Source organism: Chinchilla lanigera, unplaced genomic scaffold, assembly GCF_000276665.1.
Source record: "Chinchilla lanigera isolate Chin_1 unplaced genomic scaffold, ChiLan1.0 scaffold00139, whole genome shotgun sequence".
NCBI classification, from domain to species: Eukaryota; Metazoa; Chordata; class Mammalia; order Rodentia; family Chinchillidae; genus Chinchilla; species Chinchilla lanigera.
Window position 1 is genome coordinate 1,585,926 of NW_004955540.1, and position 13,765 is coordinate 1,599,690.

General features: G+C 43.8%; 1 long non-coding RNA gene across 1 annotated transcript in view; it reads right to left on the reverse strand.

The window, feature by feature from the left end:
- Window positions 1-2,489: 2,489 nt before the first annotated feature.
- LOC106147291 overlaps window positions 2,490-13,765 on the reverse strand; it is a 41,244-nt gene continuing 29,968 nt past the window's right edge. Inside the window, exon 3 of the long non-coding RNA XR_001232119.1 lies at window positions 2,490-3,056. This is a non-coding gene — a long non-coding RNA (uncharacterized LOC106147291). The remainder of the gene's footprint in view (window positions 3,057-13,765) is intronic.

Here is a 13,765-nt window from a genome sequence, read left to right on the forward strand (position 1 = left end):
CATATTCCACCTAATTATCACAGGCCTGCAGCATTTCCCCAGTCCTTCCTCTCTCCAGAAAGGGAGGGTGCTTCCTGGATTTTATAAATGGACGTCCCTGCCTCTCATCCTTTTCTCTTTTATTTCAGACTCACAAGTGGGCTCTTCATCTCACAGTGCTTAGGAAAATGTCTGACCTCAGCAGCTTTGTCAAAGGGAGACCTGGGTTGTATGCGACTCCCCTTCACAATATTCAGAAAGAGTATTTTCTACCTTATAAATTAACCTTTCTTCATGGTTCCCTGATGTTCCAACCTTTCCTTGGAAGCTCCAGACAGATTTAGACTCTGTCCTTCACACAGTAGCACCCACTTGTTTTTATCTCTGCCATGGCTCCTTTCTTGCTCCACCTCATGTGGCAGCACAGGACGGATCTTCATTCTGTCTTGGGCAGGCATGGGGTCCAGGAACGCTGGGCAACAGACTACCACACACTCACTCTCTCTGTCACCATGTCCCAGAAGGAAAAATGAAGTAAGCACTATCAGAAACATGATCCTCCAGGAACAGGAAAGTACATGAAATCTGCTTTTTAAATTAGGAAAGACAAGTCATATTTCTGAGTTTTAAAACAGCAGACTCCACAGAAGGGTTTTTTTGTTGTTTGGATTTTTTTTGTTTTTTTTTTTCCCACTGAAGTAAACTACAAGCACGCACAAAGACAAAATGTGAGCGCCACCTCATGGAGAAATGAACCACTGGCGCCCTTGCACTCCCACCACAGGCTCCCCGGCACACAGGGAGGTGTGGCCCTGTGGCTGCAGGCACAGTCAGTAAAAACGCCTGTCTCTGCAGTGGCTTCAACCCCACCCGTCAGCCCAGGTCATGGCAGCATCAGACAAGGTCCGAGATGGATGTGTGTGGAGTAGTGGGTAGGTACGGATGGAACTCAGGGCCTCTGCACTGAGCTGTATCCCCAGCCATTTTTATTTTGAAACAAGATCTTGCTAAATTGTGCAAGTTAGGCTTGAACATGTATTCCAGGAGAGTGCTGAAATTACAGGCATGCACCACCACACCAAGTCTGCGATGGGTCTTGCATGGGTCTTGGTCCCTTCATGCTAGGATGACCTTGAACTGACCACATGGCTTCTAACTATAGAAGCTGTAAGCCGAGCCCCTGTCAGATGTTCTGGTCATTCCCTAGGACCAGCTCCTGTCTCCATTTCCCGCTAGAACTGGACCCTTCTTTAAGCCTGAGCTTTCTTCATGAAAGCACACCCCAGTAGCTGAGGCTGCCCTCTCTGCTGTTCAGAGTCTGCTGCAAAGAAGATGATAGTTTCTCACAGCTCAAAGCAACTGCCCATCCTGGCCCCTTCCACTGAAAGGGAGCTTACTTCCACAGTGACCTTCCTGTTGGGACACACACTGCCCAAGCACACAAGAACTTGCCATAACTTTGGGACACAGCAGGCTGGATCTCCAGACTGCTGCATGGGACAAGTGTTCCCCTCAGTCAGGTTTCCCAGCATCCATTCTCTCTGGCTATCTATTACTGAGGCCATGCTATTACAATCTCAACATCGTTCCCCTCTAACTCATTTGAGTGACCGTCACATATCTGTTCAAGCCAGAGACCCAACGTGCCTCACAGATAGCCTCCAGCCAGTTCAGGATAATGGACTGGATGTCCTGTGCTTACCTATGAAGAGGATGCTGGAGTAATGACCACAGCCTCCCACAGGCACCACAGTCAGGAAGGTAAGTAAGTGAGTGGTGTGTGTTGGGTGTGAGATGGCCCAGGTCGCAGCCAATTGTCCTGCACGGTTGCTGTGATGGTAAGTCTTATGCGTCCTTTACCTGGGTCATGGCATGCAGGCATTTGGTCAAACATTATTCTAACGTTGCGATGAGGGAGTCTGTTGGATGAGCTGAACACTTAAATGAGTGGCCCTTGAATAAAGCCCATTTCCACCAGTATTGCAGAGGGGGCCTTGTCCAACATTTGAACAGAGTCTAGTCACCAAACAAAAAGGCAGTCTGCCAGCAGGCTGCCCTGACTTAGACTGCACCTCCTCCCTGTGTCTCTCACCTGCCAGCCAGCCCTGCAGACTTTGACTTGGGCCTTCACAATTGTATGAGCCGCAACTGTACAACCCAGTCAGTGTCAGTGCCTGCCTCTGCAGTGAGCCTCAACCCCATGGCCCTCCGCCATGCGGCCATAGCAGCCCAACCTCCAGCATCTCAAATCCAGCCCTCCAGGGTTTCCACTTACAGGGCCTTCTAACTTCCACCACATTTGCCACCTCCACTACTGCCCCCTCCAGGCTTTGGCTCTCCTCAAAATCCAGTGGTTCCCTGGCCACCTGTTGTTCATCTCCCAGGCCAGCCACAACATATGATGAGTCCCCTTTCACAAGCATCAAGGTATATGGGCCCACAGAACTTTTACCAGGTTAAAGACATTCCGAGACCAGAAAGGCACCATAGTGACATTTGGGGTAGTCAAGACCAACCGCCATGGGATCGATCATTTAATAGGGGTGAAGGGGATCACCAGAGATGTTACAGTGATTCATACCACATGAACAGAAAGAACATGAAATGGAATGGGAGCAGGAATCCAAAAGGCACAGACACAGAGACAGACACCAAGACAAAGACAGAGACAGAAAAAGTCACGAAGAAGGGTACAAAGTTACACAGGCACAGCTGTCACATGGCGATAGAAGAGCAGATGAGAAAGTGCGCAGAGAGATAATAGAAAGGTGGAAAAGAAACCAGACAGGCCCCAAAGTGAAGTCCAAGAAAAGGATGAAGAACAAGCAAAAAGTAAATAAAAAGGGGGTGGGGGGGAGGAGAGGAACCATACTGACAGTGATAAAACCAAAAGGTAAAATTTGCAGGCTGCTTCAGTTTAAATACAGTTGCTAACTGCTGGACCCTTCTCCTTGCTGGCCAAATTCGTCCCAGATTCCAGTTTCTTGGTTTCTTGCTGTTGGTGATGTGCGGGACGCTCGGCCGTATCTGTTGGTACACAGTGCCCTGCACCAGTGCTCATCATCCTTCATACTGACCTAGAGAGAGGAATTTAATATATTTAAAAGCTTAACATCCCTGAATATTCAAAGGTTTGCTTTATAAATATACAATAAGGGCTTAGAAACCAAAAAAGATTGCGGAATCTCTGCCTGTCCGACTCAGGGGTGTCAGCTCTAGTGTCCTGTTCTTGCCTTCCTCTGCCCAGAAGCTCTCCCCTACTGTTTACAACACTGATTCAACAAAGAAAACTGGAAAAAAGAAAAGAAAATTGACAGCATAATATTTATACGGGGCTGGGGATTTAGCTCAGCGGAAAGCGCCTGCCTGGCAAGCACAAGGTCGTGAGTTCAGTTCCCGGTACCGGAGAAAAACCAAAAAAAAAAAAAAAAAAATTTATATGGACCAGGCACATAATCACCACAACAATCCTGTGCAGTGCCTGCAAGTATCCTCCTCAGTTTACAGATGAGGAGCGGTCTGGGAGAGGCCAGGAGCTGGCCAAGGCCATACAACAGGCAGAGTGTGGGAGATCAGAATGCACACTACCAAGCTGGTTAGTGGCAGCACTCTCAAAAATAGCCATTGTTCAGTAATTCAGCCTGGTTTGTTCATCTCCAAAAAAGATCACAACAGCAGCCTTACGTTGCGTGCTGGGGCTGTCAGGGTTCACTGCGTAACATAGGCAGCAAAGATGGAGAACTCGTTGGGTTTCTCCAGTAGAATAATAACTTTATCACCCCAGCATAACCCGAGCAGCCCCTCACAGCTGCAGGCAAAGCAGTAAATCAAAAGCAGAAATCCAATCCCAACACGCCCCTGCGTGAGTCCCTCTGTGGTTTACGGACTGCCTGCCTCCTGTCAGTGTGTTCCCTGCGAGGTGGAGTGGGCTGTCTTTGAATGTGATCAAGTGGCCAGACTGGAGGCGAAAGGAGAGGATGCAGCAGGAAAGGCCAGCTGGGCCAGGCTAACCGGGTGCTTCAGGGCTGTGAGTGAGGTGGCGGCCACATTCCCACACCATCCTTCCCACTTCCATCTTTACATGATGGGTTATAAGGGACTTGCTGAAGCACAAATTGCAAGCTGCGGAAACCACATATCTAATCAAGACCAAAAAAAAAGAAGAAGAAAAAATGCCTGAGAGTTCGTTCCCTTTATCTGTGTTTCTTTCTAGTTGTCCTAAAATCGAAGATTAATTTCATAAATCTGATTAAAATGTTGAGATGACATGGCTGCAGGACCTCATGGTGTGGAAAAGATAATGAGGCAGATGTGGTAAGTAACAAATGCCCCTTTGGAGTAGCTCCCTGCCCCCCAGGAAGATGTCTTGGAATCTAAATATGGGTGCTGGAAGGGCCCCAAAGTTCTTTAAATTAGGACCCCAAGTGCCTTATGTTAGGTATCTTATCTAGAACAATGAGCAAAATAAAGTCTCCTGACATGAGGATTGTTTTCCTTCTGCGTGCATTAGTGGTCTTCCAACTGGATAGGTGCACGAAGACCTTCCTAGGCAGATGTGGGCACAAAGAAAATAAGTTTAGAGGGGACAGGCTCTAGATCTACAAGCATCAAATGCACACTGTCTTATAAAATTGATCTGTGTGAGAAAACACCTTCAGGCAGCAAGATAATTCCCTTTCCCCACTGCCTTCTCTATTCTTCACTCATTCTGGGGAAAAAAAAAAAAAAAAAGGCATATTCCACAGCAAACAAAGGACTAATTCAAATGCTGGTATCTCCAGACTCCATGAGTGAGGAAGCAACCCCCAGCTCTACTCACCACTCAGGAAAGCATCTCTAAGAATATTTTACTTCCATGACCAATAATTACTTAGTAAAATATACAGTCTACACACATTATTTGATCAATTGAGAGCTAATAATTGTAATGATAACTCAATCAAAAGGTATCTGTTTTGAAACTCAGAACCTTGGAATCATAGGAAAAGAATTTTGGGTTCAAGTTTTAAGCATTTTTTCTTTTGCAGAAACATTTTATAGGTTGATCAATAAAAGACTGCTAAACATAAAAGCACTGCAACAAGAGAAAACCCTCTAATGGGAATAGAATGGGTACAGGACATCTAATATGAAAAGATGCGGTGTAGAATTTCCTATTAAGAGTCTATTCATGTGGCTATAATTAGATGATAGTAGATGTCAAATGACTATGACATCTATTGCCCCTTGATTCATTTTGAAAGTGATGTACTGCTTTATATTAAAATGTTTAATATTTATGATATGTTAGAAGTTCTATCATTTAAAGCTATTTAAATTTATGAAGAAAAATTTATGTCAATTTAAGAAATACATAAGGAATGTCCAAATATCAAAGTATTTTTAGGGCATAAAGGAAAAAATTTTCAAAGACCGCTGTGTCTTACTTTCTTTTCAGATGAGCAATAGAATCTGTGGTAAAGAAGAGTAAGCTCTGGGCTTGCCACCCTTTCCTGCTGCTGACCACTTCAGTCTGAGGAGCACATCGGTAAGCAGACAGGCCAAATGCTCGGCAAACACATTTTTTCTCCCTGGCAACACTGTGAACAGACTTTCCTACACTGCATCTGGAGGAGGCCATGTGACTGGTTATAGCCAGTGGAAGGTGAGGAAGGTGATGTGCCCTTCCAGGCCAAAATGATGATAATCAATATACTTTCCGATACCTCTCTCTTCTAATCTGTCAGTTAACGACACAGCTCTGTGTTCAGCATGTCAGATCTGCGAGATGGATGGATTCCTGAGCCCCTGCTTAGCGTAGCCGCCCAGAAAACCCATCTAGTCCACCTAAGTAAGAAGAATGATAGTAAACTGTGTAATCAAAAAGAACAGTACTCACATGCATGCACAGGTGCGTATATATGTGTGCGTGTGTGCAAAACCTCCAATTATCTGGATCTACACACCTTCTAATACCCCTAAGAATTGATTCAGAAGTATCTTCTTTACAGATTTAAAGGTTTTCTCTTACTCTGTGCAAGTGGGTCCATTTAAACCACCACCTCCATTTTGATCATTCTGAATTTCACATGTTCATCACAACTAAGGCTGTATCTTTAATAAATGGTACTGGAAAAAACTGGCTTTCCACATGCCAAACACTGTACAACCAAACTGCACAGGAAATACTTCAAACAATCATCAACTGTGTTTTTGTACATCAAAAGAAATCACAACAGAGTAAAAAGAAAACCCACGAATTGGGAAAAAATTTTAGCCAACTGCCCCTCAGACAAAAGACTCCTATCTAGAACATATAAAGAATTTTTAAAAATCAGGTCCCCAAAATTCAATGACCCAATCCAAAAATGGGCATCTGAGATGAATACACACTTCTCAGATGATAAATACTACTGGCAAATAAATATATAAAAAGTTGTTCAACATCATTAGTCATTCGAGAAATGCAAATTAAAAGAACACTGAGGTTCCATCTCAGCCCAGAAAGAATGGCTATCATCAAGAAATCAACCAATGACAAATGCTGGAGAGACTGTGGGGCAAAAGGAACACTTCTCCACTGCTGGTGGGAGTATAGACTGGTGAAACCACTTTGGAAATCAGTTTGGAGATTCCTCACAAAACTAGAATTAGAAGTCCCACTTAAGCCAGCTACCATTTTCCCAGAAGAATTAAAAACATACCACAGCAATACATGTTCACCCATGTTTATAGCAATACAATCTGTCATAGCTAAATCTTGGAAACAACCCAAATGCCCATCCACTGAGGAATGGATAAAAAAGATGTGGTATTTTTATACAATGAAGTATTACACAGCTATTAAAAAAAGATAAACTCAAGATTTTTATAGGTAAATGGATGCAACTAGAGACAATACTCATAAGTGAAAGAAATCAGACCCACAAGTATAAACATCATATTGTCTCCCTAGTGTAAGAACCTGAAAGAGTAAATAAAATGCAAAACATACAATAGATAATATGAAAGGGAAAGAAATTGCTCAAAGGAAGGAACAACTGGGATGAGGGAAAGGAGAAAAAGAAAGAAGGAAGGCTATAGATAGATAGATAGACAGATGATAGATAGATAGGATAACTACTGCTGATGTTTGATAGTATATTGAAAGGAACAGCTAATGCTTATGTTTTATGTTCTGACCGATTTTGCACGCTTATATCTGGTAATCTGAGCAACTAATTTGAAGACAACAATATGCAATAGAACAACCACTGGTGAATTCCTACCATCTTGTCTAGTGAAACTCTATATCATCTCTAATTTTTTAATATTTTTTTTTATTCTTAATGGTTTGAACAATCTTCCACTCTTACATCTGGTAATCTGAACAACTTCATTGAAGATAATGATATATAATAAAACAACCACTATTAATTCAACCAAATGGATTCATTTTAAGCCAACATTCATTTGAATTCATGACTAAAACCTAAGGTCAGTCTCTTAGAAGGTACAAATAAAATGAAGGCAAATGTATTCATCCTTAAATCATAGGAAATCTAATATAGGTATTCATCTACTTAATATTAATTTATTATAGAAAATCTGCAGAGGTTATACATCACAGGAATGACTGCAATAGACTCCTTACTTACCAAATAAAGTTCAAGTACCTTAGCATTGTGTGATAGTTGAACTTATGTGTCCACTTGATTGAGCTATGGAATGTCCACATATCTTGTCAGACATTAGTTCTGGGTGTATCTGTGAGAGTGTTTCTGGAAGCAATTAGCAACTGAATTGGTGGAATGAGGGAAGCAGATGGGCCTTCTCAATATGAGTGGACATCATCCAGTCCTTTGAGAGCCCAAATAGAGAAAAGCAAAAGAAAGCTGAACTCGCACTAAGCCTGAGTACAGGAAAGGAGACATCTTTCTTCTCTGGTCCTTGCTGCTCCTGGTTCTCAGGCCTTCACAAGAGTTTGGAATCTATACCACTTGAACCATATCATCACCAGTCTCAGATCTGCAGTTTGCAAACAGTAGATTAAGGGATGTGTTAGTCGCTTTTTCATCGCCAAAGCACAATACTGAGCACCCACAACCTAAAGAAGGAGCAGTTTGTTTTGGATCACAGTTGCAGCCCATGAATGGCTGGTTCAAAACAGAACTAGGATAGCAGAGGGGCATATCAGAGGATGCTGCTCACATCACAGTGGCCAGGAAGCAGAGCGAGAAGGACAGAGCCGTGGAGGGAGATGCACCTCTCCAGGTCACAGTTTCAGAGACCTGCCTCCTCCAACCAGACCCTGCCTCCCAATGGCAAATTAACTATAATTCCCTGAGGACTCCCTCACCTTCCAAAAGCCCCACCAAGGTGCTCATGAGGCCTTAGGACATCCTTGATCAAAGCTATGACATAGGACTTCTCGGCCTCCATGACCATGTGAAACAACTCCTTACTTTATATATAGATACAGATAGAAATTAAATAAAGATTAGATATAGATATAAAGATATGGAGATATACAGATATATACAGAAATATAGATATAGGTAGGTATATCTATCCATCTATACTTTTATTTATATATACTATAATGTATAATATATATATTATACATATATCTCCCAACATCACTTCACAAAACTACATTTACGTTCCTTCTATTCCAGCCAAAATTAATTTTTTTATTTCATTAAGTTTAGTATAATTATCATCATTAGGTAACATTTACAAAGAGCCTAAAACCTTTATGTCACACATACCAATATTTTCCAAGCTAATATTACAGATTTTCCAAGCTAATATTTCAGGAAGTAGTAGTTTCAGGTAAAAGAAAGGTCTTCCTGTTCATACAAATTTGTGCATTAGTTTGACAAAATTAAATAAATGTCAGTTTGCCTTTAGAGAAAGGGTGTCCTCAAGCCCTGATGGGCTAATATTTAGCTAGAATCTTCAGCATTTTCTCAGGCTTCTTTGCTAAGGGTGTTGCAGAGGCGGGGGGGGGCGGGGGCCGGTGCTCTTCCCCAGAGTCCATGTGTAATCTGAAGCCTCTGGCTTCTCAGCTCTTGTTGAAGATGCCCAGGTCACCTCCTCTCCAGGCCATTCCTCATGCTGTTCCTACCTTAGTGAATGTTCCTCCACCCACATCACTGAGAGCCCAAAGCTCCCCATCTGTCCAGGTACAGCTCTCCACCCCTTCAGGCAGCTTTCTTCAGAACCCCTCCCAGCACCGTCCTGAGCCTTTCTGCCTTGCTTCCCGCAGCTTCTGTACCACAGCTGCCTCACATTTTACTCTCTTTAATCCTCCCATCCACATCCCATCTCCTCACTAAATGGTAAGCAAAAAACAAGTAGCTGTTCTTTGTAGGTGCCAACCCCCCACAAAAAAAAGTGGTGTATGTTCAGTAGATTTTTCCTATTACCATGACTGCTAGCATGTGTCATCAAAGCTGAAATGCTAATGCTCTACCACATCCGATCTGGCTTTTCTATTTATTAAGTGATCCTAAAAATGTGCAAAACTCAGTATGTGCTGGTTCCAAGTCAAACCCAAGTTTCCTTGAACAATCATGGGCAGGTAGTGCCATGGAATCTAGATGAAAGCAGAAGGTCGTTGCCTTGTTACTTTGTCTTACTACATTTCTAGACAAGAAGAAATTTCCTGAGTCACAACTGCTCCTCCAGTGGCATCAGTAGCCGTGTTACACAACGTGCTCATGGAGAACCACTGTCATTTGAAGCGATAAGGAGAGGCTGAGTTTTGATTCCTGCTGTTTTTTGGGAAAAGTTAGGCTCTCAGGAAGCCAGGCTGTCATTACTGGGAATGTTTGTTCTGGTCCTGACCACCACATCTTCAAAAAGAGAAGCTCATGTATTCCTCTGCCCTGCAGTTGGTGCAATGGTTTAACCAGCACTCTAATTCAAGAGCCCATTGGTATTCAGTGAGTAAGCCCAGCAAATCATCTGTGCTTGCCAGTTGCTTTTGAGAAAGGTAATTCCACAAAGCAGCTGTACAGAGATACACAAAAGATCCCTGTAGCAGAGGCATACAACACACATATTCTCCTTCCTCATTAGAAACAACAGTCCAACATTATTAGAGCAGAAATGCTCCCAGGTGGAATTCCAAATTTCATCTCCTCTCTTGCAATTAGATGTGACCATAATATTAATTTTGAACAAAGAGTGTTAAAGTCCCGATCTCCAAAGACAATCACATTGGAGATAGGGATTAAACATACAAATTTAGGTGGGGATATAATTTAGTCCATATCAAAGCCAAGCCAAATTCCTGGCCTGTGAACTGGTTGATTCAAGGCCTATTACAACTCAGCCTGAATATAAAATCTCAAACCGACATGTCTTGTCCAGACAGTTAACTCTCCCTCTGCATTCTATCTACTTATGGCTGTTCTTTTCCCTTTGGGCTTGTGTACTCCCCTCCCAACTTTGACAGCTCCTTCGGGGTCCTTCACATAGACATCTACCTCAGATCAGGTCACCTGCCTGCTTCTAGACTGTAGTCTTTTAGAGTTCAGCCTCATCCATGGTTCTTTTCTCTGCAGATGCCTTGACATTGGAGTCCCCTGATCATTCAGGTGAGGAAAATTCAACATAGCTTCCAACACCACAAGCCCTTACCAGCAAAGCTGGACCTTTTACCTAAATAACACCCTAAAGGAAGGAAATCCAGAGATCTGTGTACCACACACAGTTGTACCATGAACTGCACCACTCTAGATGGTGTCCTTTGCATCATATGCTATTACTCACCTGTGAGTAGCCTATGCTGCTTACATAGCCAAGTACTCACTGCTCAGCAGGCAAAAGTCAGAATGCAACTAGCAATATTGCTGAGTCCATTGGCTTGTGCCCAGGGAGGAACAGGAAGCAGTGACAGACAATCGATGTCCAACATGAGGACACTGATCACTGAAAATCAGGACGGGTAAATGTTAGTGTACAGATATGAACAGTTGTAAGGCAGGATATGGAAGAGAGTCATTCTCATTCTTAGTGACAATAATAATTATACATAATTATTATAGCACATTTATTTTTGCTTTCTCCTTAATGCAACTCCCTCTGAAGTAAAAGTTATTATCAGTAGATGAAGACATAAAAATTTAACATTCAAACACTTTTCTAAGATGTGTTGGCACCAACTGCCCAGGAATTCTTTTGCCCAGTTAGAAAAGAAATCACAAACTGGCAAAGGACAGCCCCCTCAGTGTTAGCATCTCCAGGCTTTGGGTGTCAGTGACTCTCATTCCTTTGCAACAGAGTTCTTAGTGTTATGGTTCTAAGCTTTAAGTGTTAGCAGGTCCAGGAGGCTCCCAGTCACCCCCATCAGCTCCTCAGCTGCTGCTGCTCATACCCATGGTGGCTCTTGGAGCTCTTCCTAGCAGCTTTCAGTGCCTCTCTGGGCCTCCTCCACAGGTCTCCACAGGTCTGAGAGGTCTTGGCTCCTCACTGCTCCACCACTCCCTGGAGCTCTTCAGTAGCCCTCTAGCTGCCATGCATGCTCAGGTCTAATAGACCTTAGTGTTACCAGGTCTATCTTGGTCCACCAGCTCAGCCCATTTTATCCAAGATAAAAGTCATGAGTAGGCAATAAGGTCACCAAAGCTAGACTTCATTTGGGTCTGTGCTGCAGCACAGAGGGGTGGTATGTAGGGGAGAGCTTTCCTGATCGGATCCAAGGCATGTTAGGGAATACGGCTTACACTGAGAAAGGCCAGGCTGCAAACATGCAGTCTCTGGCATCCCCTATTTGGGGACTTTTAGAGTAGTGATAGGGTGGGAGAGGTTGCAGGGTGGAGTCAATCAGAAGACCTGTAGGACACAATCATCTGTCCTAGATCTGTATCTAAAGCCAGCTGCAGTCAAGGTAAACATCTCCTGGGGAAGTAGGGGGCATGGAGGACAACCTCAGTTGTCACAGGCAGCTCAGGCAAACAGAGGAAGTGGTGGAGCTAAAGTTGTGACTGCTGCCTCTTTCAACAAGATTCCAGAAGCAGAACCATGTTGATCATGGCCTTTTGGGGTTTGGGGACTTTGGGAATAATGGTAGGTGGTTCATCCCTGGTCTTTGTTCTGTCATATGTGGTCCTTAGCACCTCCTCAGAGAGTCAGTGGCAGCAGCACCTGATCAGTATGGAGGAGGAGGAGGGCATTCATTGTGCCTGTCACTGAGCCAGAGCCTGTCAGTGCTGCGGAAGCAATTGGCAGCGTAGAAAGCAGCTGCTGAGGCAACTGTTAGAGGAGGCAGGAAGACACTGAAGCTACTTGTCATAGATGAACTGCAAAGCAGTGAGGGGAGGGCTGTGATGGTGGTCAGTAAGTCCACTGACAGTCAAGGGGAAAGAGGATATGACATTTTTCTATCTCAGTGTTAGACTAGAAGAGGAAAACCAGGGCTCTAGGCTAGGGTTTCCTGTCCAATGGTTGTGCTCCTTCTACCATGAGTCCAGCCACTCATGGCTTAGTATTGTACTCATCTTCCTATTTTTATTGTTTAGAAAAATGAGGAAGCCAGATGGCTGTTTGCAGTTCTCCAAGAACAAGGCAGAACCTGAACTTCAAACCAAAATCTGACTCTGTGTCCTGGGCTCCTTCCACCACCAGGATGTTACATTTCCCATGTCCTTCTCGCTTAAGTGATCCTGAGACTGATTCACTTCACCCCAATTTCAGGGCTTCATTTCTCCACTATGGAAGTAGCATCCTGAAAGGATTTGAGTTATGAAGGACACAGAGCCCGGGATGGATGAGGAATGTCATTTAGGAGCATCTTTGGAGTCTGCCAATTCAAGTCCACATTTGGTTGCCACCCATATTCCCCAGCACAGCAGAGGAGCTCATACCTCACCAGGGAGACCAGAGACAGTGAGTGCACCTGGGGGCCAACTTTATTCACCAGTAAAGGTTACCTAGAGGACTATGTTGAAAGCGACTTGTAAGGCTTTATCTGTTCAGAAGAAAGGAGTGTCTTCTCTAGAGCTGGTAATGACGGGGAATGCGAAGAGGTGGGCATTATTAACCTGCAGGCCTAATGACCCAGGTATGGAAGGATGAAACAACCTCCAGTGCAGAGAAATCTAACATAGAGTGAAAGACACAAGACTATCTCAAGGCAGAATCTGGTCTAGAAACAATTTCGTTTTAACTCAGAATATCTCTCTCTTCTCTCTTCTCTCTTCTCTCTTCTCTCTTCTCTCTTCTCTCTATACTTCCAAACACTCACAGACTTACAGACATATACAGAAAGGCAGGTGGGAGCATCTTAGGAAGTCAGGTCAATAAAAGTCAGGAAAGTCTGAAAGCGTAAGCAACTTATACAGTGCAGATATGCAGGGGGAGGATTGTCCTGAGCACAGGACTCGGGTGGTCCTCTGGCATTGCCTTAGTTGGAGCTTTAGACAGGAAGATAACTTCAGAACTGAAACATTTTTATTGGATTGGACAGAGATGGAAGGGGAGGTTGGCCAAGATGGTAAGATCAGACTGCAATCTAAGAGGTACCTAAAGATGGAACAGCAATGTCAGACCCATCACTCACAAACAGCACTAACATTTGCTGCAGCCCAGATTCCCCCGTGCCCTTTCATGTGTATACAAGGTCAAGACAAGGGCCAGAGAGCATATTTGGGCAGCGGTGGGGAAAGACCACTGCAGAGCTCAGAAAAAAATATGAGAAGTTACCCACCAAAATCAGGGGAAGGGGTAGCTACACTTTTCTGTCTTTAGCAGTTCTTGTCTTAGAGACATGGCCTTTGATATCCGACACTTTAAAACTCATGGTCCAACCTCATCTACT